Source organism: Aythya ferina (genome assembly GCF_964211825.1).
Source record: "Aythya ferina genome assembly, chromosome: 2".
Classification (NCBI taxonomy): domain Eukaryota; kingdom Metazoa; phylum Chordata; class Aves; order Anseriformes; family Anatidae; genus Aythya; species Aythya ferina.
The window spans coordinates 114792767-114818471 of NC_140297.1; the positions used below are offsets into that span (position 1 = coordinate 114792767).

The window sequence follows — 25705 nt, forward strand, 5'->3', positions numbered from 1 at the left end:
GAAGCAAAGCCTTTCAAAGTGTGGAAAAACACCCGTGAAAACATATATATTTTAGAGCAAACCGGTGAGATAGACAGACAGAATGCATGGTATCATGGAAACGTCAGAACTGGCAAAGAAAAACAACAAAACAAAAACATAAGTTTAAAGTTAAAATTAAATTCTAAGAGCACTAGTGAAACTGGCCAATACAGAGAAATGTTTATACAATAGAGGGCGAAACAACTTCAACCCTACACACACATTTCCCAGGCAAACAACTGTAAACTAATCCGAGGCTTAAATATACCCTTCATTATTTAACAAATAATGGCAACCCCATTCTCAGGCCTGGAGTCTGCCTAATAAGAAGGGATTTTGCAGCTAGATTTGAAAAGCTGAGAAACATGAACACGTTAAGACCCAGCCCTAGGTAAGCCAAAATTCTCTAAGAGTGCCCCCTTCTTGCTGAGGGCAGCCAGCGTCTCTCAGCGTCCTTTCCTAAGGGGCACCCTGTTCTTCAGCCCCCTGCTCACCCTTCCTGCGCTGGTCTTCCTGGTGCTGCCACTGTGCAAGGGAGGAGAGAGCTCCACGTTCACGTTCAGTATTTGCAACCAATTAATGCTGGACCCCAATAAAAATGAGTCTCTTGTTCATCTCCATCACTAAACAAGACCTGGAAAAAGTATGTATATAAATAATATAATACCAGCACATTTGTGCTTCATGTTGCGTGGGTAGGTATAATTAGGATATCATGTTTTAAACACATATTTATACACTTGTTTTGAAAGCAAACAAACTGTTTACCCGCATTCTGTATTTTCTCCTTCACCAGTTCTAAAAAATAAAAATAAAAATAAAAAATAAAAAGGAAATGCATACCTGAAACCAGTGTTCAACTATCTAATATAAATACTGTTTGAAGAAGAATCTTAGAGCTGATTTCCTGTATGTAAATACACTCAGCTGAAAAAATGTGCGGGGCACGATTCCCGGACTACAATACAGCAAAAAAAGGAGCTCCCTTAGCCTTGCTGACATCCGAGGGGAGGCACAAGGCACTCATCATGAGGAAAGAGGCCGCTCTGCGACTGCAGCATGTGCGCACACATGCGCACAGAAGTGCTTGCACGTGCGTGTGTGCTCCCCTCCCTCCCTCCCCTTGCCTCCCCCTGCAGCAGTGGGGTGGGTGAGCGATCGCCACGTCCCCTCAAGGGAACAGCTCTTGGAAGGCCTGATCCAGCTGACTGCGTGCAACATTCCTCTAAAAAAAAAAATATTATCTGTTTGCTTGCTTGAAGCGTCACAAAGATAATATTCACGTCTGTGACCCTGACTGTCTCTGGTCAAGAGGCAGAGAGATTGTGCAGACCGCGTTGCTTTCCAGCACCCCCGGGACGCCCGCCAGAGCACAGCGATGCAGTCCCAGAGGAGAGGCCGCAGCCCCGGGGTAACGCTGCTAGCAGTCCTTGGGGCTCGCTGCTGGGAAGGTGAAGGGCACTGATGGGAGACTTGGCTTCCACAGCCTCCCATCTGTGGTACTGAAGTACACAATAAAATCATTAGTGTCCCGAATTTAGGGAGAGAGGGCTGGCGAGTATTTTCTTCTCTGGAAGAGCCTTACCCCCAGATCATTTGTCTTCCCATTTCTTCTTTCTCGTTGCTGTCTTCTACATGCCTACACCGCCACCCCCTTCAAGTACCTGCCAAAACATTCATATCTGGTTTTGACATTGTGGTTGCACGTACATGGGGGCTGAAAGACATTTAAAGAATCTTATTTAAAGGTGGGTTCACCCTTCCGATACCATCTGGGCACCCAGCTCCACAGAGCCAAGCAGCATGAGAGAATCCCACTCAAAAGCCCAATTCGACCATGGGCACACTCATTTTAAAGTGAATCTAACTTACTAGTCTTCCCATAAAAACCTGCCGAAGGGCATTAAAAAAAAAAAAAAAAGCTGCCAAGTACAGAAATACAACCTCTGGCCTTGGAAGTCCTTGAACTAAAGTTTGCTGAAGGCTGGCAGGTTAATCCCGGGAAGAATCAGTCTGTGTTTGCCCAGTTCCTTTATTTTCCCCCCGACATGCACTCCTGCAGACAGGATGCCAAGATAGGCCCGGCTATTATCTGATCTGATAGGGCCCTTCTGTTCATCCGACCCGCCACGTTTGCCTCCATGCCAATAAAGGCACAGCCTCACAGAAAAGTCAATCATGAGAAGCCGCTAAGTGTCATGTGCTTTTTTTTTTTTTTATTAGGCCTCAAACTCATCCTGTCACGACAGCATTTAGAGCAAGACCTCACGCTGCCACAGACCACGACCACAAGCGATTGCGCAATGACTGTAACAAACGTGCGTCTGCTCGCGGGGTATGTGAGTATGGATCCATTGCTTGTCACTGAACACATCAAAGGCTTGAGGTCCAAGCTTTATTTTATCTTAGGATAGTCCCTTCTGGGACTAGCATTTTTACTTCAGTGTGCTCTGTGTACAGGTTAAAAAACAAAGTTTTGAAGAAAATTCAAGACCCTAATAAAAGCAAGAATTTGTGCTTGATGGAGAGCACAAACCCAAATATGTACACCCACAACAGCTCGCTGTAAACGTAAACCCTTCTAACCCAAAGCCGCCGCCTCCTCTCATTTCAGAAGACAGGTGGCCTCCACAGGCTGCCCGCGGTGCCTGACACCCCCGGCTCGGGACGCCTCTCCAGGTCATCCAGGTGTTGTCGGGGAGGGTACTTGGCTTAAAATATCAGACAGGCCTAATAACCGCATTTTATTATTATTTTTTAATTTGTATATATATAAAACAAAATGTATTTTAAAGCACGATAAATGCTACGTCCAGTATGAAATGTGTGGGTGTGCAAGGTTAGTTTATTCCTACAGATAATGTAGCCTCATATAGAGACCATTGCTTCATTTGAACACCACACGAACCGTAGAGAGGTTCCCAGCAAGGACACTAACAGCTGCAATATTTTGAGTAGGCAAAGACAGAAAAAAAAAAGGGCTATGCTAGACCAGAAGACATCACAAAAGAGTATTGAAAATTACTACCCAGCGGAGTGGTACTGTTTTAAACAACCACTTTGCCTCTGTGCTGATCAGGCATGCTACGCCCTCTGAAAGGGTTACACTATCTCTTCCCTGCTGCAGCTGAGTCAGACATACAGAGAGCATGCAGGTGAGAAGGTGAAAAAGAAAATCTAAACACATATGGGATGCTATCTCCTTCTTCTTTTCTTTTTGGCTTGTTCTGGCTGCTTCCCCGTCCACCCCTGCAGATATTTGCCAGCTGTTTGCTATGCCTCAGCATCCCAGCCGGGAGCACACTCTGTCCCGCAGTGCTGGGCCTCGAAGGCTGAGCTATGAGCAAGCATCAGCTGAGGGGGCACAGCCACAAACCCTGCTGTAGTGAAGTCACGGTGCCACCCTGGAGCCCCCCCAGCACCAAAACCCTCCGACTCTTCCCTTCTGAGACAGGGAGGAAACAGCGCTTCCAGCAAGAGGAGAGCACACAGCAGTTCTTGGATGACACGAAGGCTTTTGACAGTGAGACCTGCCAGAAGGGTCCAGCTCCCAGGGGAAAGGAGGGACCTCTGCTGCGATACACGGGAAACACAGGTCAGGCAGATGTGAGGGACAAGGGCTGCAGAGATGCTTTGCCACGATATCTCCTGCTCAGTACAAAACCCGTTCCAGAGGCCACTGCATTCTTCAAATAATTTGGGAAAAAATAATTGCCATTTAGATAAGTATAATGTATAATAAACAAATATAATTTAAATGTATATTTTATTATACTTTACATATATTTTAATACATTAAATATAATATACCATAAATTTACAATAAATAAACAAGTTCCTTTGCCTTGTCGCTTAACATCACCTATTCATTCTGAAAATCAGTTCAGTTAGTTTTACTTCCAGTGCTCCTTGCTGCCAGATTTAGGTTGTTATGAGGCACACATGACTTGATAAGAGCAATTCTATCTCCTGGCCTATATATATTTGTATTTGTTTTATGCCATGGAAACATGTCTATGCTTTTCATAGAAACTGGATAGAGACACTGCAAATGGAAAAAGCAGTACCTGTGGATGCCCTCCTCCCAAACGGTAAACATAGCAAGAGACTGCTAATGTTTGTTTGAAAACACTTGCCCTAAGTGATAATGCTGATGGAAAAAAAGGAAGTAATTTTGCCTACTTTCTGCCTTCAGGTGGCTCATTAAAACACCTTGTGTGAAAGAAGAGGATGTGAGTCTCTCCTGAGAGCTTCATGTTTAGGCTAAGCATCTTTGAGGAAGGATCCTGGCAGCAAATCTGCGTAAACTCAAGTTCTTGTTTTAATTTTGAATTTAATTTGTCAGCAAAACCAAACTTCAGAAAGAAGGCAAATTTTGACAAATTGCAACTGCTATGAGCTCTGCTAAGAGCAGGATGTAACATGTATGTAATTCTCCAAGAGAACAAATTAGAATAATTGCATCCAAACAAAAAATGCTTATGCTACAGGTTTATTCTATAGCTTGGCTAACTCTTCAGGCTGGGAGCTAAGGAGAATTTGCCAGTGGGAATCTCAAACCTCACCTTCAGATCATAAAGTGATCTGCAGCACACCTACTACTTGTCAGCAGCACGCGGTGCCAGTTGTGCTATCGCTATTTTTGGACTCCATTTCTCCCTTTCTTTCCCTACAGCCATAATACCTTAAATCTGGACACATCTGTAAACAGACGGAGGTAATATAAACAAAACATCAGGCTTTCCAAACGCAACCTTTGAACCCTTGCTCACCCAAGCAATCTGCGCCAAAAAAAGAAAATGGTCGCTTACAGAAATACTAATTCACCTGTCCATCTAAGATACAGCACAGCATGGGTATTAGGTGTATGGTAAGAATGTTTTGCTGTTCACTTCAGCCACAGTATAGACATAAAATTAAACCTTTGAAATATACTGCATGACCTCGATGGGTAGAGCAGCACGGTCTGCAGGGAACTGTAAATATTACATTAGGCACCGTGATATCAGTAAATAGCCAAGAGCATTCCAAGCCTAAAACATTTATCAGATGCTTAAGACTGATTCATAAAGTTAGCTAGATAAATCCCAGTCACCTAGACTCTCTTTACAGTTAATGAGCAGAAACAAACAACTGCAAAGTGAGGTTCTTTTGATGTCCTTAAGAGGAGATGACTTGCACTCCAGAAATGCCCGTTCCTCTCTCTCTGGTTCCTGCAGAAGGGAACACAGCCCATATTTGCACAGCTAACCCTACAGGCGCCTGCAGTTGAGCTCTGATTGCTGTGGTGGTGAGGCAGGCAGGGCACAGCGCAGAGGCCAGCAGGAACCCAGCAATGCCTTTGCTAGCGCAGGAAATACGAGTTCTGCAGAGTTTCTCACAGCATCAGCTGCCGTCAGCATAGCCAGCTCCATCACCACGTCACGTGAGGCTTGATGAGAACGCTGTGAAGAGCTGTAACGAAACCTTACTTACTACAAACTGCTCCCTGCCGCCCGTAATCAAACGCACCCCTTGCTGTAAAGGCAGACCTGCCTGCGCCTCTGCCTCCTGGGTGCTGGGAAGAGGGAGGTCTTCTCACACACATACTTTTGGAGGTAAATAGATACAGCTAACAGCAGAGATCCCCATTCCTATTTCTGCTCTCTCTTGCTTTCCCGACATGAATATCCCCAGTTTACTGCCCCTACAGAAGAGCCAGAAGACCGTTCCCTATAAACATCCCTGTAAACCACCCAGTGCAAAGCCACTGCGGTCAGCACAAACCACCTCAGATCACCAGTTCACACTCAGCTCTCAGATTTTGCAGTAGCACACATGAAGGACATTCACCCACCCACCCACCTCCAGTATCTGCTGACGGGGGGCAACCATCTCCAGAAAGAGGGCAGGGATGAGCATCACTTGCAGCTCAGGCTGCAGCAAGTGATGCTCCACAAGCCAGGAAGACCTGCAGCTGCAATCTCCCTTCCTTCCTGCCTTTTACCTCTCTAGGATATGCTTGATCCTACTGAGCCCACTGAATGCAGTGAAACAACAAAAGGACACGCTCCTCCCACCTCCCAGTTTTCTGCTGGTTTTGTGACACGCATCACCTTCGTGTTGCACCAGACAAGCACCCAAGCCTTGCAAGATGACACAGGGCTGCAAGCTTTTGCTACGGCTAAATTTTACCCTACATCATCAGTTTTTATATCAATAATTTACACAAGTCACAGACACAAAAATTATGCTGGAAAGGGATACATTTGGTTCAGGATGAGCAATTCATTTGTAAGCTTTTCTCACTGTCAGTCCACGTGAGAGTAGTGGTACTGCACACGCAACTTGCAGCATGCTTTCTGAACTCTTCATGCAGATGCATCTCCTACTCTGCTTCTGGGCTATGGTTTAACATCTTTTTTTTTTTTCTTTTTCTTTTTTTTTTTTTCCTGCTTGATGCAGTCATTTCTTTGAGAGAACAGAACAGAGTGAATGAGGATAAACCAGAGAAATAAACAGGAGCCAAAATCCCTCACTGTCTACAACAGAAACACGTCACTAGCAACCACAAAGGATATTAAAATCAACAGATAAAGGTCAGATAAAGCACCAGATAAGGTAGTGCGTACATTAATATCTCAGAGATGCTATTACAAGGTTAATCGGTTATACTGGCAAGATTTAAATTTGAGTTATTTGGTGCCTAAGGAAAAAAAAAAAAAAAGCAAAATAAATAACTTGTAATTTACACACAAAATGTAAATCAACCATGAAATGTAAATCAACCATGGAATTACAGCTTTACATAACAAAGTGGATACAATGCAATAAAATCGAAGTCTCAGAGGCACAGCCATCCCTAGGGATTTTCATACTGGTATGGCTATACCCAGCACAAGGAAGGGAGCTTTGCCTTACGTTAGCCCCAGGTTCCACCACTGCTCTGCCTTTTCTAAAACCACGGGAAGTCAAACAGAGAGGCTGCATCAAAGTTTAGCTGCTCCAACGCAAAAAAAAATGAAACCCACATTTCTAACTCAGATAAGCCCGACACTGGCTGATAGCAAAAAAAAAAAAAAAAAAAAAAGTAAAAGCTTTTTTTTTTTTTTTAATCATTTTTGCCCTCATTTTGTTATCTAACATACCGTATTTGCCTGCTTTCAGGAATGTTACCAACATATCATGAATCAGAGATTTTTTACTTTATGCTTTCTTCTGACAAAAATCAGAAGTTCAGGATTTGAAATGTGACCATTGCAACAATTTCTCTTCATTCTGGATCCTACTACGTTTGTAAGACCAGAACTTTAAGCCACCCACAAAACAACAGATGCCTGTTTCGTGTAGGGCTTCAGGGTAATGGCTCCAGCTTCTCACTGACATTCAGCACAAGGGTGTCTGGTTCTTGAAACGAGGAGGGATTATTATTTAGGTTCACACCATTACAGTAATTGGAAGTATTTGTTCACACAATTCCATCTTAGTTTTGAACCTGCAGCTTTTATAGAAGTAAACGTAGAGAAAGAGATGGAGGCACAAAGCAAAACACGGTGCTTTCCCCATAGCCAGCTCGTACTCTCAGAAGTGTTCATTCTTGAGCCCTCTCAGTTCAGAGAAAAGATAAGTCACAAAGATGGGTTTAAGTCTAAGTCTTAAGCCAGACACATCAAAGGGAAAATTACCATTAGTACAACATAAGTCATATTCTAGTAATTAAGGGCCAGTATAGAGCTTAAAGAGCATTACAACTCCACCTTTATCAAACTATTACCTCTGCTATGTATTATCAACATAGCAAAAGACTTAATCGCCCGGACACTCTGCCAACTCACTCTTCCCCGTAGAAACAAAACACACAAATCTATCTAAAAGGCCAATTTTCAACAGAAACGTACTGAAACTCCAAACTATAGGTGTAAGTTGCTGTGTAGTTTCACATCCCGCTAATGGCACGTTTATATGGCTTCCATGAGCCTGCTGGTATCAGCGTGCCTTGGAGCGTGCACATATAGGGACAGAAACACCAGTCCGCTCCTTCCCGGCCTTCACGAGAGACGCCTTACTCAGTTCATAGCTTTCTTGTTTGTTTGTACACGTACGTGGGTGTATTGGCTTTTATCAGACAAAGAAAGTGCACAAGGAAACTGAGGTAAAACTAAACTGAAATAGACTTTCGCATTTAGGGCTGAAAATACTTATTAGCTCCATGCTTTCACTTAACTCACTGGCACACAAAATCAGGCAGTGCAGCTCAGGAAACACATTTCTAAATTGCCACAATCTTGTACCACGGCCATTCATTTTGCACCGCTGTTTTAACAAAATAATGGATAACTTAACTCCAAGACAAAGGGGCTGTTTTAAGCTAGTCCTGCAGACCTGGAGAGGGAAATCACATTTACTGTAGATTCAAAAGAGAAAGGAGAACATCAGTGACTTCTCAGAACCTCTACTAAATGGATTTGTCCAACCAATTGAATGTTTTTCTAAGCACATAGCTTCAGTCCTCAGAATAATGATCTACTGTTGTAAAACCTGGAAACTCAGCATGCTTAGCTCAATTTCTAAGAGTGCAGGATGTCTCCTTTCCTGACTTTTTTTTTTATTATTATTATTTAATAAAATTAAAACTGTTACTGCATCAGCATGTCATGGTAACTGACTGAAAACAATATATAGTTCTTAAATAGTATCCTTCTCTTGGAGATCTTTGAGAATTACACAAAAATTACAAGGCTCACACAGCAGTTTTAATAAATAGGTGTCTTGTGATTCCTGATTCAGTTAAGGTGTTTTTCCCCTCATCTCAGGCAATCAGAAATGAAGGGAGAGGATGGCAACTTGTCTAAAGCGACCCAGCAGAGGAAGCTCTGGCTCACACTACAAGATGTTAGCTACACCAGTTAAAGGTGCTCCCACCCTCACACTGTGGTCTACCCCCACCTCTCATTTATCAGCTTAAGTCTGTGGGTTGTGCTGAAAAACCAGATCAAGGTCTCACCCAACTTGAAAAACAAAGCAAACTAACCCCCCCTGCCTTCAAAAAAAAATGAGCATTTGATAGCTGGACCAGCCACCTTTGGCAGAGCCCCTGGTGGAAGCAGACTGGGCCATGTCACAGGAACACATGGGACAGCTGGAGTGAAGGTGTGCCACGGGCCTTGACCACGGGTGCCAGAGCTCCTGGTACCATCCCCTACCTTATACTCTTTGCTGCCTTAAAAAAACATGCAAGTTACATTCAAAACCCAGCTTCCAAGGGCAATGAGGTCTTCAGCAGTAACACTGACTGTGACTTGCTGCTGCACAGTTGTGGTAGGCAGCCAGGAACTGCCCAAGGGTGTGAAAGCTGCTTCCAAAATCATTCTTTTAATGTAACCTAGTTCCTGTAAAAACTGAAGCACCAAAATGGTTCAAATCCTAAGTTAACAGAAGTAAAAGAAAAATCTAAGACACTAAAGACTGCGATCTAAATACTTTTCTCAAAGTGTGGTACCTAACCTCGTTGCAGTTTAAGTCATTTATAATATACCCAGAGTTGACCTTAGCTTTCTCACAGCGAGAATTTACACTCTTTAAGACAGGGCTCTTTATAGGGAGGCCCCTTATTACACTCGGGGCAGTGCTCTGCACCTTTCAGAAACTGCCTTCAGGCGCCCTGTGGCAGACAGGCAAGCTGTGCGCCTTTATGCTAGGGTGAAAAGTGAGTAATCACTGTACGGGCCTCTTAACAGATCATGTTCAGGGTCTTCAGGGGAAGAAAAATAAAAAGACAACAGAAACCTTTGACACAGAATTGACGTCACTTCTGATAGCAGTGTTTTGACACCAGCCTAGCAGAGACATGTAAGCGGGGCCGTGCTGTTTGCTCTACGGATCGCAGTTTCTCGCAGGTAGCTGGTGGAGAACCAGCTGGTTACAGGTCTGTGAGGCAGAATAACAACAGTCTCAATCACAATATGGAGCACTGACAGCAAAGCTGGAGACGGAAAGAAGAGAAATAACACACTTCAAACCACAAAAAGAATAAAGTAGGTGAAACTTACCACTGCCAGCATGCTACAGAAGGGTAAGGGGACGATGCTGCCTAGAGAAATGCTTCTCCACTCCTCTGCCACAGGAGGCAGGAAAACCAGCTGGCAAGGTACCCAGGAATCAAGATGCTAATTCTCAAAGAGTAAAATAATACACAACTGAAACTGACAGCATCTGTACAAAACTGATTCAGCTTGTCGCTGAGATGCTCCATGAAACCATTTGCAGAGCGGTGCACGTAGGCAGAGCCCTTGAACTGCATCCACACACGCAGGACATGGGTGTTTTACACAGTTCACTTTATTCCTTTGTTTTAAAGAGTTCTGTGGGTTTTGTTTGTTTGTTTGTTTTGACTTCATTTTTTGAAGCAAATAAAAAACAAATGCAAGGAGGTCAACTGAACTCACAAGGCAGGAAGTTACTAAGGTTGTTTTGTTTTGTTTTGTTTTGTTTTTTGGCTAAGCTTTTAGGCCAGTGACTTCCCCAGAATTACCACCAGTACATCTCTGCTAATGGTTGAGATAGAAGCATGGCCACTAGGGCTTTTAAGCATTAATTTCTAGAGTAAAAGCTGAGTCCTGCCCTTATTATATGCTTCACCACTGCTAATGTAAACAGCGGTGACCTACCGATTGGTGGCAAATCCTAAGCTTTCCAAGTGGAGACAAAACCTCACAAAAACTCCTTTCATTACGGGAAGGCAGAGTGGTCAGAAATCAGTGTGGACGGGCAAGACATATTGTCTGGATCGCAGATAGATCAAAGTAGCTGAAGTTCTTCATGTCAACTAAAACCTGAGCTTTGCAGGAGATCTTTGGCACACACACCTCTGAGTCAGCAAATCGCCTTCATTTGACTTTCCAAAAAGTGTTAGGGTTTATCTGCTGAGAAATCCTCCTTTTTATTTAACACAAGGAATTAAGAAGCAATTACATTATATTTACACATTTATAAACTATGGGTTGCCTTTTTCTAAGGGCGCTGGATCCTTTAATCCTTCCTTAATCTAATCAAACAAGTGGGCAACAAATAAAGCACAAAGGGATATGGCAGCCCAACCACGAAGTTGCAAAGAAACAATCCAAGACTCAGACAAACGATGGAGGACAGGCAAAAAGATCAGCTCCAGTGGGAGCAGAGCAGTACAGGCAGCACTACAAATACTGCTGGCTTATATTCAAAGCTGCAGGGGTATAACTTACATCGCTGCAATATATTTCCACCACATACAGATATGGGGATTTAAACACATCCATTTATGATACCACAGTGCCTCAAGCTGTGAGAAGTCTAAAAAATATGTAGACATTTGGACAAAAATCAGCCTAAACTTATATATCACTGGAATTGATCTAGAAGTGTTTGGTGTTTTTGGAGCCAAATGTTCAATAAATGTTGAAAAAAAAGTCCAAAATGTTTGTTGGGGGAAAAATATCACTTCCTCAGTAGTATGAGGAAAAAAAGACCAAGCTGAGAAAACTCTTCACTTGCTTCATATTGCAAATGTCTCACTTTTGGATACTGACAGTTCATTACACAAACCTTTTCATCAGTTTACCAGAAGGACTTACTAAGCATAAAGACGCTTCAAGCCTTGGAGAAAAGATAGAAGGCTGGATTTTCCTCAAGCCACCTTCCAGGTGAATGAATAAACCCCAGCATTGCACAGATGACAAGCGAAATACCATGCTCTTACTGCAGAGCTTTAGTGGGAGTAGGCAAGTTGGGTATGTGGCACTGTGTCATGAGAGGGATTTCTCTTTGGGAGAAGCTGGAGCTGGGTTTCCCAGAAGTGTCAGCCAGGAACATCAGGACTGGGCAAAGCCCCACCTCTCCCCAAGCAAGCACCCTCAGCTCTGCTCACCTTGGCAGGTATTAGCCCTATATTACGGATTGCTTAACTTGCAGAGGAGTTCAGATTCTTTTTCCCCCCTTAGCAGAAAGTTTACTTGCCTAGACCAAACCCACATACGGAAAAAAAGAGCTCTGACAGCAGCCATTTCTGAGCTCTTCTCCCGAAAACGTGTATACTTCACATTTTATTTTTCCAGACAAAGCTGGAGACAGCAGACCAAGCTGATGCACAACACTCTGTAAATCAGACAGGTTTATCTTTACTTGCGGTTGGGTCAACTACCAAGGTTTAAATTATTTCTTCATCCAAGTGTCATCCAGTCACCAGCTTTGAACTTCGTAGTTCACAACCACGATGTGAAAAAGGGAGCTTCCACCACAGGAACAGTGAAAAATCCAGTGAGAGAAAACACTGTTAGGCATTTGCTTGGCTGGTAGCAGGCATGAGGAACTTTAATCAGACAACAGATAAGTATTCGCTTTTAAAAATTTCAATGACAAATGAATATAAACACGGCGTCAGTGTTATAATCCTTGATCATGTAGGATTCCCAGAAATGTGGTGGTGTTTTGCTTTAACGGTAACCATAAAACAAACAAAAATTCCAAGATCAGCCTACACAGGCTTTTTCTCCACTACATTTTACCATTTTGTGATTAAACCTTTCCCTCTCAGTCTTGATTTTTGCAATAAACTTTTATTTCTCCTTAAACTCAGCTATAGTTTCCCAAGCACAAGATAAAAATTCAGCTTTCCAAAAACCAGAAAGAAAATCTGTCTGTTGGAATACAACCCTTTTAAGTCACTTACTTAAAAGTATACGACCACAAGGAGAAGCAAAGTGATTACATTTCTTTATTCTCTGCTTAGCTGCTACGAAGTGGAGAAACTCATGTTTTCTTCACTGAAGGTTTAACACTTGGGCAGAAAACAAGCATATTTTTGTGTGCAAAAGGAACACTTCACTTCTAAATAAAGAAACAGTGGTGAAAATTATTTATGGTCTCTGTTTTACCTAGACTCTAGTAACTAGAGTGCTGAGTCATAAATTAAGCTGGTGCTCTGACCTTTAAAGAACAACTGAGATCATAATAAACACGTCTCAGATTTTCAGTTGAGTCCAAGCAGACAGAAGCCCCACGTCTCTTTGATATGTCTGAGGAGATGCAGGTTCTTAAGGTACACATCAAATGATTAGCAAAGTTAAAAACAAACACACAAAAAAAAAGTGATACAAAGATACAATTCCCTCTGAGTTTTCACTCTCCCCCCCTTATATATATGCATGGGTAATTTTCTAGGTTGGAGTGAAAACCACCACAAACATGCAAAACAACTGAAGAGTAGATCAGACAGTACAATAGTTACTTGTAGCCATGCAAGACCTAGAATTCATCATTTTTTGTTTTGGAAACTAGAGAGATTTCTTACCCAGAAGCAATCATTTTAATGATGTTATGTCCCCTGAAGGTATGCTTGAACATTAAAAAAAATATGAGGGCAGAAAAGTTGGGAACTTTCTCATTATGTGTCATACTGCTGGGTTTTGTTTTGTTTTGAGCTGTTATCTCCATTTTCCCTCAACCCAAACTAATTTAACCTCTTTCTCTGTAAGTCCTTCAAACTCATTATGGACCTCCTAAGGTCTGAGTGCATGACCAAGTGCTATATCTACACAGGGGTTCAATATACTTATACAGGGACCTGAGTTCATTCATGCCTTTCAAGCCCTTAGCTATCAACGTGGAGTTGTGTTTCTTTGCTTTTACCAATGTAGCTACCCAACGTTGCTTTTTATTCCTGAGCAAGGAATTTATTCTTTGAGTGCAATTTATTCCTGAGCAAGGTAGACTACAAGCTACAGTCTTCATCAGTGTAAAGCTGCTATACTACTGAGCAACATATTTTATAATCAGGCCATTGCTAAGCAATGTTAAGAGGTTGTTGCTCCACCTGTGTGTCAGCAAGTCACAACAGCTTATGGTCAACTCTCAGTTAGAAGGATACAAGTAAATTCAGAAAAGAAGATAAAGACATTCTCTTGAAACCCTTTGCACATCCAGAGAAACTCTTCAGTGTGGACAAAACCAGGCAGCTGGATGATTCAGCTGAGCATATCTAACAGCTGGCTAACCCTCAGAAGAGGGCCCAGCCCTGCTCCCCACATGTCTGTGGGGCAGCTTCAGTGCACTAATCCAGGAAAACAGCAGCGGATGGTAACTGGTGGGTGCTGGAGAGCCCTGGGCAGAAGCAGGGGCTCTTTGCTCAGGAACAGCAGTGAAACAGCACCGTGACAGAAGCCAGTTTGAAAGAAAAAAAAAAAAAGTATCCAAGCAGATGTCACAGCATAAGACAAACATCAGCGTAGCTGAGTTTAGGTCCTTTTCTTTGCCTTTTCCACCTAGCAAAATCATCAGCTGGACTGTACGACTCCCAGGAACACAGATCCTCCCTCCAGACAGGAATGATAGTGATTATCAAATGCTTCAGGCTTTAAGAGTAACAAAACCAGCAACAAAACAATAAACATCAAACGCTGTCACAGCTCTGTGTCTTACTAAGTACGAGCCGTGTTATTTGCGTTATGCAATTCGGTTATAAAGCACTTTCACTCTTGCCTGTAAATCAGAAACGTCCGTGTTAGATCTGTGCAGGCTGAAACGCCTCTCAATGGCTTTAGCAAATTCAGCAAAAAGGTTTGCTGTCGTATCACGTGTGGAGCCATGCGCTGGCCCTGGCACAGTATGTAAATGAACTCACTCACCTCCTTGGGTTTTCCCCTTTCTTTTCCCTGATCTTTAATGAGGATATCGAGCTCGCAGGGAGCAGCAGCCGGGAGTTTGCTCGGTACTTTCAGTGTGGGAAAGAAGCCAAAACACAGACACAATGACCGAATTCAGCTTTTTTAGGCAAACACACCAGAACGGCATACATCCTCCTCCGGGAAAAATGCTTCCCACCACAACTTTAACAGGAAACCTAATTCAAAACCAAGGGTGGGCTGTCCCCTCCTTCGTTTTTCATACCTGGCTATTAAAGCTGTTCTCCCACAAGATATGCCTTCCTGTTAGAAAAGCTCCAAAAATTGCTTATGACCTGTTTATTCTTATTCTTATGATGATTTCATGCTGTAATATTCTGAATATTACATGTGGTCTTAAATATTTGGCTTTTATATTGAAAAGTTTTGGTAAAAATATGGTTAACAGTTAAATGGAAAATAAAAATGAGTGTAGCATTAGACAGCAAAACATGTATTTGTACATGAAAGTGACTCAAAGTTCACTGTGTACTTATTTTCTGTTTTAAAATGTATTCCATTACACAGACAGTATATGCTCAATCTCTATTTTCTGCATATTCATTTAATTACACACTTAATTAGTCTCTCTTTAGCTGCTTGTAACATGGACAAATTGCTTGGTTTGAGCTGAAGTTCCCCTCTTCGCTCTGAAATACAAAGTGAATTTCTCTGGCCAGTAACTACACCTGGATATGTTCTATATTCTCACCCTCTGTATAAACAAATACATCCTCGGGATGAGTCTGCACATGATTCTAGAGAGAACCAGCACTCATTCAGAGCTCATAAAAAAGCATCTTTATATCTCTCTCTCGATGTGGTGTTGCAGCTCTTGGAAGCTACAACAGCCTCTGACATAGCTCACCCAACCACCCTAATATCTAATATCCTTAAATATCTATTTTTTTTCATATTTTTTTCCTCAAAGCCAGTATGCCAGTTTTTCCCTAACATTAATTTCACTAGCTGATAAGAAGTGCCATTATTTTCATTTTTCATACGCAGAATCCAGGCTCAGATAACTTGCTGAAGGTTAAATGGGAGGCCTGTGGCATAAACCAAGTGAAATTGGGAATGTAAACAGCATTTTGAACACAAAGTCTATTTTTTCTCATCTAATAGTCTCTGATTACGCTCCTTCCTTATATTACAAGGCATGCAAGGAGGAGAGGTGGAGAGGTGTAGGGTGGAGAGGCAGCGGGGACAGGGATGATATTTTGATCGGGTGCCTGGCGCACATCCCGCTGTACAACACGGCCTACCATGACACAGTCGTGGCATACGAGGTCAAGGCACATGATCCTCCTCTGTCCCTACACAGGCTGCGAAGGTGACCCCGGAGGGCTCCAGCAGAGTTAAGGTTACACACGTGGGCTGCAAGTGAGCTTTGCCTAAAGAGAAAGCTCTGACCCTGTGCTGTCAGTTAGGTATCTGGGCTGGTTGGCGACTCTTTGCTTGACCTCAGGATTGTGCTGGCAGTATCTGATAACATTTCTACGTATACATTTACAAGACCTTGGAAATATCCATTTATAGTATTACTATATTAAGAAATTTGAGGTTATTGCCTCAAATCTTCGTTTCAGGCCTCAAACTCTTCCTTACCGGTTCACAGAGGTTACAGAAAACACGTTATCAATTCAGAGAGCAATTACTTCCATGCAGGTTAAAACAAAACTAGAAAAAAAAGTGAGTATGTTTAAGGCAAAAGTGACAGTTTTCCTGACAGAAATTAGCAGTCCCTGGATTGAAAACAATAAGTTTGTGTTTTAGCACTTTTCCTCCAAACAGGAGGAGATAAAGAGGAGAGGGAGGACAGGAAGAGAAATAACCAACGTAATGTTTGCTGCTGTTTACATCTGGAAACAAAGGGAGATTTTTAAAAAAAAAAAAAAAAGGTATAAAATATGACAAGGATATAGGAAGTGATTTGTTACATGGCAGAATTTCTGGAGCCACGTCCCAGCTATTAGGGACTTGCATACAAGGACAGATTGTTTTAAATGAGGTTACTAGCATTTCACTGTTAGGGAAACAGGGGCAGCAAAGAAGGAAGAAAAACTAAAACATTGTTTATTTTGATGATACTACATTTTGAACAGTCCAAGAAAAGTCTGTCAAGAGAAAAACTATATCTTAATAGCAATTGACTCAATGAGCACTCCCTATAGATGAGCAGATTCTGCTCACATTGTTTATGTGAGGCAAACACTATTTTGTTGCTCCTATTGCCCCAGTTTAAAGTCGCTTCTCTGAAAACAAATATGACACAATGAAAAACTGCTAAAAGATTCACCGAGCTATGGAATGTCCTTCCTGCTCACCCTGGCTCACTTTTCGCTTCGAAACGTAAAAGGAATGTCACGCATTTCTAAACTATGTCTGGGAGCAAAGCCTCAAGTATCATGAGCAAAAACACTGAAGCTCTTCACTGTACCAATAAAAATGCTACGTGACTTGTATTCGAGCGCAAGCTCAGATGTTTCTAAATACAGACAGTATCCATCACACGAAGGAAGAACATTAATTGCTATATTTGACGTCTTTCTTGGGAACTGCACCCCTCCTGAGCAGAACAACTCTCTGGCACAGCACTAGTTGCCAAGGCTTTCCATATCTCTGTCTTCAGTGCAATATGTATTCTCTACAGGAAGAAGAAAACAGGAAAAGGAAAAATCTGTAAAGCGATTGCCCATTCTGTATGGCACACCAACTGTTATCTCAGCCCAGTTTTCATTACCTAAGCTTACTGCGACGCTGTCTCCAGGCAATCACATAGTCACTTACATATTGACAGCCGAGTTTTACGTTTGCCTGCAATAAATGCTTGTAACAACTTGTTACTCGCCCTCCTGCCATTCAGAAGGGTAAGCACTAACAGTGTGCTTACAATGAGATGCCCAAACCTCCCGGGGTCTGACTGCCCCATTGCCCTGGCCCACACACACTTCTTGGCTCAAAGCTGGCCCCGCACAGGAGCGGGGTGAAGCCCCCAGCAGCCTGTCTGCTTCTGGGAGGAAACCTCGGCACCCAAGCTAGATGCTGGGGAGATGGAGAGGCCGTGATTACTGTGGTGTGCATGCTTTGCTCTATCTAGACGATACCTCTACCCTATCACTTCACCAAAATGAAGCCTGAAAGAACCAGAAATTCCTGATTTGCACTGAGGGAGAAAAGGACCACCACCTTACTCTCCTTAGGTAACATACACAAGTCTCTCCTAAGTGTCCATACTGCAGTAGGCTTTGAACTTGTTCCTTTTTAAAGTTAATAGTGTTTAAGACTGGTTTCCCCACTTACCATTCCAAGTATCTGTTTGCATATGGTACAGCACAAATTGTCAGCGATTTCTAGGGTAGCCGTGGGAATGAAAACTTACCTCTTTCAAGTTAATACACACCAGCTATGACAGAACAATGTCAGCATTTCAGCATGGTCTTAGATGCTCCAGAAGGAAAAAGGATAAAACAAGATAATGTCCTGGACTTTATCAGCTGCGGTGATGACTACACAGTTACCAACATCAGACTCAGCAACTCCCAGGTATTCGAAAACTGAACATCCACTTTTTAAATTCTTGTTAGTGTCAGAGGAGCAGCTTAGTGTCTGGGTTATCTGTTTACGAGTGTGCATCTGTGTGTATGTATGACAACAGGAATCCTCAGAACAAGCCAAACTGAAGAAGATGGATTGGTCTGATGTCTGGTCACCCACGGGTGTGTCCACCCCAGTCCTTCCGTCCACAACGGTGGTGTGCTCTTGAAGCGAGTCTCTCAATCTTCCCCATGTTTTGGTTTGCACTGTGGAGCAGCATTCTGAGCTCACAAACTGGATTCCTTTCGGATGAAACGAAACCGGAACTTGTGTTCCAGCTGCTAAAAGGCATTTGGTCCACCAGGACCAGACTACAGCCAGGCTGGAGTAAAACTCACATAAAACATATAGCAGGACCAAATCTCCCACACCACATTCTGCTCCACAAAGCCTTTCCTACAGCATCCTACACCTGCCAGTACAGGCAGACGTGTGCTAAAACTGGCAAGTTTTCTCTTATCTACACGACCGTATCTGCTTCCTTTGATAGCTTTGTTACTTCAGGAGAACATATGACTGTGGAAGTCCAGGAACACCGAAAGACAGACAAACCTTCCCAGCTGTACATCAGCACAGACATTTTGAAATGGGCTCTGGAATCAGCAGCACAGGAAAGGGATCAGCAAGCTATCATGTTCGGGGTTTCCAGCAGTGCTAGGCAGATGGATGATCAGACTTTGGTATGCACTGAAGCTACATACTCCACAAGGCTCTACATGTGAACGTGCCAACAATGAAGCCCTTTACCATGCCTACAACCAGCAATGCAGGCACAAATCTTGACAACTGCAGATGTACTCATTTTTTGGCCTACTGCTTACTGGGGCCCCAATACATGTATGGGAATCCCAAAGGAGACTAACATCACATTGGACTCATTGCTACCTTGGAAGAGGCAAACCTTGATTTAGTTTAAGTTTCAAATAATGGTTTGTGATCCAGCTGCTAATTCTGATTACACCATGGAATCACGATGGTAATGAAACCAAAACAGCAAAGGAAAAGGATTAAAATGCAAAGAGAAGACTTAAAAACAAGAGAATTGAAAAGACAATTTGAAATGGGGCTGTGAGAGCTGGACACCCTCACAAAATAATGGTAAGCTATTTTTTCCTGAACTGTCTGTTCCATCTTTTTTCCTTGATCTCTTTGAAACTATTCATATATTCACTGTGTTTGTTCCTTAACATTTCTCACAAAGGCTTCTGCTATTGTTTATTAAAACAATTGGACTGACTTAATTACGCTATTTAGCATACACAAATTCTGACCATTCATCTTTAAAGCGTCTTATTTTTTACCACCATAATCTTTTCTTTATACAGAAATAAACGTGCAATCCACTGCCTCACCCTTTTGCCCTACCCAGGAAAGAGCAAAGCAATATGCAGCGCAGTTCTTGAGCCGAGCTGTCCTGAACACCAACAGAAGCTGCTATGGAGAAACAGCATTATTGTTAATTCTTGTTAATTATTGTCTTCCTATCACCTAAGTGCTGCTGATGATAATCAGCTGAGTACTCAATATGTACCCACAACACGGCTTGCTTGCTCTTTTTGGTTACTTACTACAATCACAAAGGAGTAGTGTGTCAAGATGACCCTAAGTGAAGGTACGAGGAGGGTGTAAGAAATTCCTCAAGATGAACAGCAAACCTGATTTGCTTAGGACAGTGACACAGTAACAGAAAATCGCATGACAACTGGAGCATAGCCACAAATCACTGAGATTTCGCACAGCTACCAAAATCACACCGCAACTAGCAGAAAAAGCCATACCAAGCAGTGGAGAGATCAGAAAGCTACACAAGAACAGGCAGCAATAGGAGACCAATATATCTCAGAAGTCACAAGCTCACGCTGCCACGAGCAGAACGCTCTTTGCAGGGCATGCCTGCATTAAAGACAGGAACCAGTCTGTGAAGTATGATATTACTAGAAAGAACTCCTGGATTCTACTGGGGCAGATTCAATTACAAAAAGCTGACCGTAAAACGAGTAGATGTCCTGACTAAACTGATACGCGTCGTACCAACGCTTTTCCTGGAAAGCTGGACGACATTCGTGTATTCTTATTTATTTATTTATTTTCAAGAAGTTTGGGGACACTATCTTTGCGAAAAGGAATGTTCTGTGCCTCGTCCAAACCAGAAAAGGGCCAAGCAGCAGCGTATTGTAGAAGGGGTTATCTGGAGTCAGGCAATCCAGTTGAGGCATGTCCACCCAGGTCGGATGACACATCAATCTAAAGGGGACACGAGCAAGGCTATTAGTTCATGGCTCTTGGCCTGAATTTTACTGACAGGTGGCTAGAAATAATGTAAGGCCTATATTATTTTTCTAAGTATAGTGGCGAGTGCCAGGACACAACCGAAGAAAAGATGCTTATGCAACTCCTAAAAGGGATTATGCAGCTGCTATAAAATCTTTGAGGGAACTGGCAGATATGGTTAGAACAGCCTTCTCTTGGAGATGGGTAGCTGGCAGGGTTAGAATCATTAGTGAAAGTGGATATAATTGAGAAATTCTGTGATATGCGTGCAGCCTGCAGTGATTGCTGTCCACAAAAAACAGCAGCGGTTCACATACAAGACCTGTATTTACATTAAAACGAGTAAGACTGGGACTTTACACAGTGGTGAGCTAACAAACGAGCTCACCGCTTGCCATGGGAACGGGCTAAGGTTCCACACAGCCAAGACCAACATCTCTGCTGGCTCCTCTAACACTGCCCTGCCTTCCTAGGCCCTCCTGATGCATCCATGACTCGTCTCGTCTTCATCTGGCCACACCAGCATTCCTGGACCCTCCACCAGAAAGCTTTTAGATGTGTAACCCAGCAGAAAAGTATCTTTTCTCTTTGTTGGTGTCGGATGAGAATCCTGCTGGATGGGTACCATCACTCGGGCCCAGGCCAAAAACCGAGGAGGGCAGCTGAACATTATCCACCTACAAGAGGGATTCCCCAGAGAAACTGCACATCACTTATTCTCAAGCCAGCTGCTGCAGGGTTGCTATAAAAGGTCTGGAGGTTTCTTTTTGTTTTGTTTTGTTTTGTTTTTTTTTGGTACGTGCGAAATCTGGTTTATGCTACAGGTTCAAAAATTATTCGTGTTGTGGTTAGAAGTCTGCAGATGATTCACGGTTACATAATTCACTAATAAAATGTAAAAAAAGGGTTCTGAGCTATTATTTACGCAGATGTACAGAGCTGTGAATGACGACTAGCTGACATCAAATTTCAGACATTAGAAGCGGGTGTCTAAGTTCTTTTACAAACTTGTATCCCATTTATGACACACTGTGGGACAGCGCCTACGGAGATCAGTCCAAAATACTTGGTGCTTGTTCAGCACTCGAACAACACACGCACACAAGAACACATAAGAAAAAAAAAAAAGAACACATTGGATGTAAATAAAGAGACAGAGCTTTGTCCCTACAATTTAATGACATTAAATTTTGAGAAGTGGTACAACTTGAAGTGACTCCTCCTTCTCTCTAGCTTCTGTCCAACACCAGAAGAAAACAGTATAGAGCGTTTTCTGTTCAGAAAGAAGGGAAAATACTTGTGAAGTGACTGCTAAAAGCACAAGGACAGAACCAAAGCACCAAGCTTTCATGGTGATCGGTAATAGAGGCAATCAAATACCTGCTAGGTTTCAATTTCAACAATTGGAGCCGCAGACCCACCTCAGCAAGTGAGAAACACATGCAAGTAGGTGCCAATTAGTTTCAGTCCCAAATACTTCGGTATCTCCTGCTCTGAAGGGTATTTTGAACCACAGTGGTGGTAAAAGGCTTCTTGCATGAGCTCCGTAAGGCTCCTTTACAACAACCCGTTTACTGGGGAAACAGAGAAGCGTCTGTATTTTAGCAAAACAACCTGTTTTCCAAATTCTAAAAATAGAAGAGAAAAAAAATAAATCAAAGTGTCTGTCATTTTGAAACCACGAGCAAGCATTTCACCCTCAGCAACGCAGCCTCTCCCCCCCCCCCCCCCCCTTGCTAAAAATAAAACAGTACATTACAGCAACATTTTTCGCTGCCTTCAGCCAAGAGCTCACTTCGCAGCCCTCCCCTCAGCCCAGGCTCAGCTGGAGCCCTTGCCTGCATACTGTGAGTCAGCACTTCTCAACATTGCTGGAAATTCCTCAGCAAAGCACCCGCCCTGTAGCAGGAAGCGGCCTCTCCATTTCAGCCCGTACCAGGAAAGGCGCAGGCGTTCGCGGGCCTCACCTGAGCTCCAGGCGCGGCTTGCCAAAACTGCGCCGAGGCCGCCAAGCGCTCCCCTTCCTCCGAGCTTCCCGCACCGCTCCCCGGGGAACGTGTTCCCCGCACAGTCAGCTTGGCTAATGAGAAGAGAAATTAAGCTTCATTCAGCGATGATGGATAAGGAGAGACCAGATGAAAAAGCCATGCTGGACAAGGAGGCTGACGGGGCTCCGTGGTGGCACTGCAGCCATACGGGCTGTGCTAGCCAGAGTCCAGCCAGGCCAGGGGCAGCCCTACTAAATCCACCACCGGGCAGGAGCTGTTCATGCCTGTGGATATCTGAATTCTTAAATACAATTTAAAAAACATCACCATGCCCTACCAGGTACAGAGCGGGTGGTTCCCAAAAAGGTACAAAGAAAGGAATCATGTCCCCCTCTCGTGACCATGAAGCTGTTGTGGACTCAGGGTATCACCATGTCTGAAGCAAAAAGGAGATGGGACCTCAGCTGCCTCCCCACAGTGGTCCTCGCTTTACACAGAAAACTTGGAAACCCACCTAAAAGGGAGCTTTGAGATGGCAGAGGGGTGTGCTTTGTGGCAGACAGCCAAATCTGCTTGTACAGGGCACATCACTATCAGTATCTTGTGCCCCTGAAGCACAAAGCAGAGCTCCTCCAGGAGCCTTCCGTGTCTCCTGCTCACACATGCCTAGGAAATGTACCTTGCACGCAGGTCTCTCTGTAGCTACAAAGCGGTTATTTCACAGTTACCACCTGTGATGAGTTCAGTTCCTGCGTTACCCATGTCAGAACGGGGACCTGCTGCTGTTTCCCTTAAATACACACTTGGACAGGGGCATTAAGGAGGGAGTTCAGGGAATAGGAAGCACTTTGCGAACAAGAGTAATTACATGCTCTGACCTCTCCAGCTCATCCTATGTATTATCCAGCAACCACAAATCAAGAAGCACACTGAAGTTAATGTTGTAATGAACGTTAATTTTAAGCGCACAACACATGTTGAGACTAACAAAAGAACAAGATGCACAGTGACCGTTTCCCTGCTTGCTTCTTGCTTTATTATCTGTGCGGCTTCCTCTCCCAGAAGAGCCGTGCCTTTTTCTGCCTTTAAACGTTTGTATAAAAGGAAGCTGCCTGAAGTCGGGTACAAAAAATCTGTTTTTCTCAACTGTTTTTAAATACAGAGCAAAGAGATTAAAGCGAGGCAGATAGCCAAATACCTCAGCCATCACAGTCATTAATAGACGCGTTTAACATTTGTGCAGCTTTCGAATGCAGCACATCTGGTTCTAATTTCCAATCTGGCTTTTAATAAAAGTGCCTCCCCCACAATACTTTTATTATAAAGTGTTCTTTTCCTCCTCGTGTTCTCTCTCTCTCCCCCCTCCTTTTTTTTTTTTTCTTTTTGGAAGCGGCTGTTCCTTCCTTCTTGCTGGAAGCCACCTGACCGCTGCCAGGAAGAGGAATGCAAAACATTCCCAGGAGCAGCGCCTGACGTCAGGGCAGCGCTCCCCGCCTCGCCACCAGCACCGCCTGGAAAGTCCAGGCCCGGCACAGCCGCTGGGACCTGGGAGCAGCTGCTGCCTGCCCTCCCTCCCTCCCTCCATCGCACGAAAACCTCCTCACCGCTCAAGGCAGCGGCGAGCTACTCGGGAAGGGAGGGCAGGCACGAAGCCTTCGGACCTTCAAACTGGCCTTTTTTTTTTTTTGCTTTTTTCCTCCCCTCCCTTTTTCTCCACCCGTTTCAGCGTGCTTGAGGTTTTTTTTAGGGTTGGCTGCTTTTAGGAGACTGCGTATCATTTCTGGTGTTTACTGCTTTCCCCGCAAGAGACAGAGCTTGTATAAACCTAGCGAGGGGCGAGGGTGACTCAGCCAGAAGCCCTTACGTGGGCTCAAGCTGCGCTGCGGCCACTCCGTGTATCCCTTCTGCCTGCCCTAAATAGGAGCGTCTGCTTCAGACACGCTTCCCGTCCCTGGTGGGCTTAAATCAGCTTAGACACCAGCTTTTATGATGCTTTCCTTGTACTTCGCCTTCCTTCAAGGCACTCTGCAGAAGCATGCCACGGGAACCAGTCATGCGTTGTCGCTGGGCTGTTTGTTTTATTTCCCCCTCTGTTAAGAAATTCCAGAGAGATCATGAGATGATAGCAATACCTGCATAGGTGGTGAGCTGCCCTCCTCATAAAGCATGATTTTGGAACACAATCTGCTTGTTTTTTTTTTCTACTTTCATACTACATCCTTCTTCTAATGCACGACAAAAACATAGACAAGTTGGAATTTCAACTCCGCATTTCCTTAGCTTCATGCACATTATATCCGAAGTAATATCTATCAGAACAAATTAACAACAAATGGTATAATTTTATGCTACTCTTAAAGTGTTAGCTAAAAATTATAGATGAGAGATTCTCCATTAAACTGCTGTCAGGAAGTTAACTCCTTCCAACACATTTAGTCCACTTAGTCCACTATTTCTGGGACAATTTTAAAAATTTCCATACAATGTCCTGCCTGGAAAAAAAAATCTTCACATATTTTAATAAATTACTGTAACAAAAAGAACGAGGAGGAAAAGAAACAATAGCTGGCACCAAATCTAGGATGAAGCCAAAGGAGAGTTCCCTAATTCCACCGCTCCAATTGAGCAGGAAGGAGGTAGGTGAGGGAATATGAAAAAAAAATACAAGAAAAAACTAATTTCCAGAGGATGTGATGAGGGAATTCTTCAAGAAATACTTTTCTATTTCATACATTTCTAACTGTACAACAAAAACTTTACAATATATCATTTCATCACTCCAAAAAGAACAGAGCCCTAACGTGTGGATTTTAGTAAAATCATTTTTGCAGGAAATACAAAAGGAGCCCAAAAGAAGCCAAAACTTATCCTGAACAGGTAGGAAGTGTGACTGGCGGTACTAAAGTGTTCACAGACACTTCTTGTGTAAATATTTGGGATAAAGCGATATAAATTACCCAATGATGACTGACCACAATGAAAAAATAAAGTTCTGGAAACACTAAGCAAGACAGCTGCATCATTTTCAGTATTAAACATAATTAATAAGCTGTGTGCTGTTAGGGTTATTCTATCTGCTTAGCCATTGCCCTAAGCATCAAGATCCAGATGTCTCCAAAACCTGCAGGTGGTCTGTCAGTCCCGGTTCCCCACCTT

At 43.3% G+C, this 25705-nt stretch overlaps 1 protein-coding gene and 2 long non-coding RNA genes across 7 annotated transcripts in view; 1 reads left to right on the forward strand and 2 right to left on the reverse strand.

Moving 5' to 3' along the window:
* SPIDR (scaffold protein involved in DNA repair) overlaps positions 1–25705 on the reverse strand; it is a 200983-nt gene that overhangs the window by 80338 nt on the left and 94940 nt on the right. The window lies entirely within an intron of this gene.
* On the forward strand, positions 2240–4444 carry LOC311432833. Its single transcript, XR_014690367.1, has 4 exons — positions 2240–2360; positions 3476–3616; positions 4051–4112; positions 4217–4444. It is a non-coding gene; the product is annotated as an uncharacterized lncRNA (long non-coding RNA).
* On the reverse strand, positions 21722–22371 carry LOC311432836. The gene is made up of 3 exons (XR_014690374.1): positions 22321–22371; positions 21942–22189; positions 21722–21834 (listed from the first exon to the last, which is right to left on the reverse strand). It is a non-coding gene; the product is annotated as an uncharacterized lncRNA (long non-coding RNA).